We start from the raw sequence: 3,400 nt of genomic DNA, 5'->3' as shown, positions 1-3,400 counted from the left end.
ACTGCATGGGGAAAATGAAAAGTTACCCACAAAGGACAACCAATAAAAATAAGCTGTAATTTCTCAGCAGAAACCATGCAGGCGAGAAGGCAATTGAATGGTATATATATATATATAAAACCCTGAAAGATAAAATTTTCCAACCAATAGTTATATACCCAGCAGAATTGTCCCTCAAATATGATGGTGAAATTAGGAGATTTCCAGATAAGAAGAAATTAAGGGAATTTTTTAAAACCAGACCAACCTTACAAGAGATGCTAAAGGGAGTCCTTTGAACAGATAAACAATAATAGCAAATAACAACCAACCATTAATACACAAGATGATATAACTCAGAAACCAACACAACTATGGATGTATCCAAATAAAGAAGCTTACAAGATTGTAAACAGGGAATCAGAGACATCAATTGGCAAATGAGGACAACTACAAACCAAAAGGAGAAAAAAAAAAAATGTAGTTGCAGAACTGCTAAATGGTAAGGAAGTCAAGAGAGTTGCAAGATAGAATGCATTATTGTAAATTCAGGGAGAAAATTATATATCAAAGGGTAATCTCAAACAAAAATGATAAATCTTCACATCATAATAAAAGAGAGGACAAGCACAAATATTTAGCAAATACTAAAACAACAGCAACAAAGGAAATGATAACATGATTCATAAACATAATGAGCTCAGCACAGAAAATAATATGGAACAAAGAAACAAGGAACACTATGAAAAAACACATAACAAAACGATAGCAACAAATTCATATTTGTCAGTAATTACACTGAATGTGAATGGATTAAATGCACCACTCAAGAGAGAGAGATGCAGAATGGTTAAGAAGACATAACCCATCAATATGATGTCTACAAGAGACACACCTTAGAGACAAAGACAAAAATAGACTAAAAATCAAAGGTTGGAAAAGATCTATCAAGCTAATGGTAACCAAAAAAGAGCAGGAGTGGCAATATTAGTTTCTGATAAAACTGACTTTAAGACAAAAACCACCATAAAAGACAGTGTAATTATTGACAAGTATTAATTGGTTGCTGTCATTTTGTAGTGCTTAAGGCATTTGAGTCACCCACCACTCCTCCGATGGAAGATTGGACCATCTACTTCTGTAGTGATACTGCCTCAGAAATCTAAGGAGGGATTGCTATGAGTCGGATCCAACTCGATGGCAGTGAGTTTTGAGTTTTAGTCATTTTGTTACATGTTTTTTCATGTGTTCCAAAATGCACAAAGAGCAGAAGATAAACTAGATGAATGAGACCTTCTAAAAATTGAATTTTTATGTGCTTCCAAAGATTTCTCCAAAAGAGTCAAAAGAGAACCTACATATTGGGAAAAAATATTTGGCAGTGACATATCTGACAAGGGACTTTCTCAAGAATTTGCAGAAAACTCCACCAGGTCAACAACAAAAAGACAAATAATCCAATTCAAAAATGGGCATAGACATGAATAGTCACTTCACCAAAGAGGATATTCAGGTGGCCAACAAACATATGAAGAAATGCTCATGATCATTAGACACTAGAGAGATACCAATCAAAACAACAATGAGATACCATCTTGCCCCAGCACTAGTAGCAAAGTTCAACAAGACAGAAAATAACAAATGCCGGTGAGGATGTGGAGAGTTTAGGACTCTCATACACAGTTGGTGGGACTGTCAAATGATACAACCACTGTGGAAAGCAGCATGGCAATTCCTTAAAATGTTGGAATTAGAAATACCATTTGACTCAGCAATTCTATTACTACGCATATATCCTAAAGAAGTGTGAGCCAGAACAAGAACAGATATATGCACACCCATGTTCATTGCAGTATTATTTACAATAGCAAAAGGAAGGAAACAACCTAGGTGCCGATCAACAGAAAAATGGATAACAAAACTATGATACATACACACAATGGAATACTGTGCAACCATAAAGAATAATACAAAATCTACAAAACACCACATATTGTGGATGAACTTGGAGGACATTATGCTGAGTGAAATAAGTCAATCACAGAAGGAAAAATATCATATTAGTCTGTTATTGTAAAAAATCAAGGAAAGGTTTACATATGGAAGGAAATTTTCTTTTTTGGTTACCAGGTGTGGGAGTTGAGGGGAGGGAACACTGCTAGATAGGTAGAGACAAGTACTGATTTAGGTGAAGAGAAGGGCAATGTACCAAATATATATGATCAATGTGGTGACATTGAGGAAGAAGAAGACATAGAGAGGTGCATGGGAGGTATAGACAACAAAGATGAACACTTTTGCACAAACAGTACTGCATTGTCAGTGAAGGCAAACATTGGTCTATGGGTTTATAAATGGGTGGACAGGCTGAACTATTAGGTATGTCTACGCAGGGGGAGGGAGCTCTGGTAGCATAGTGGCTAAGGCACTTGACTGCTAACCAGAAGGCTGGCGGTTCAAACCCACCAGCCACTCCTCGGAAGGAAGGTTGGGCAATCCTACTTCCGTAGTGATACTGCCTCGGAAACCCAAGGAGGGGTTGCTATGAGTCGGGGCCGACTCGATGGCAAATAACAACAACAACAACATGCAGGGGGAAGTGTGCCCATGACCATGTATAAGGTTGGCAGACAATGTTTCTACAAGTGTATTTGTATATTCTGTAAGAATTCCCAGGTATATAATAGAGCTGACAAGGGACAAGGTTGTAGTCACTTCTTGGCCACAACCAGCTACCCAGAGTGAGCTAGTAGTTGGACCTGTGGGCTCAGGACCATAGTCACAGGGGACATTAAACTCAATTGGCATAACATACTACCCAAAACATTGTTCTGCATCCTAGTTTGTTGAGTAGTGACTAGGATCTTTAAAGCTTGCAAACAACCATCTAGATGCAACAATGGGTCTCTCCTTTCCAGGCAAAGAAGAATTAAGAAAAACAAAGACTCATGGAAACAATTAGTCCAAACAACTGGTACACCATGTGATCCTCAACCTATACGACTATAAGACCAGAAGAACTAGACAGTGCCCAGCTACCACTGTCAACCACTCAGAGGGAGATCCTGGATAGAGTGGGAGAACAATGTGGACCAAAATTAAAAATCATTAAAGAAAAAAAAAAAGGGAGATGGGACCAGGTTTGCTGGTCTGATAGAATCTAATGGAACCACTGAGACGACGGCTGCTAGCTGCCCTTCAGGTCTGGAATTGAACCCACTCCTGTGGCTTCTAGCCAAACAAAAGGCATATGAGGTAAACATTTACACTAGGTAGATACACTCCTTGGAGAGATCAATCATGGAAGAATAGAAGGGCTGTGTATGTATAGGGAGATAGCTCAGGGGGCAGTGTATGGAGGGAAGGACACAGGGAAGAGGTAACTATGGGGAGGAAATGGGAGGGGAGCTGTTGCACTGTG

The sequence above is a fragment of the Orycteropus afer genome, unplaced genomic scaffold, assembly GCF_000298275.1.
Source record: "Orycteropus afer afer isolate SDZICR_OR568_19922 unplaced genomic scaffold, OryAfe1.0 scaffold00108, whole genome shotgun sequence".
Classification (NCBI taxonomy): Eukaryota; Metazoa; Chordata; class Mammalia; order Tubulidentata; family Orycteropodidae; genus Orycteropus; species Orycteropus afer.
The sequence above is the reverse complement of the archived record's forward strand: the minus strand, read 5'-3'. Positions refer to the sequence as shown.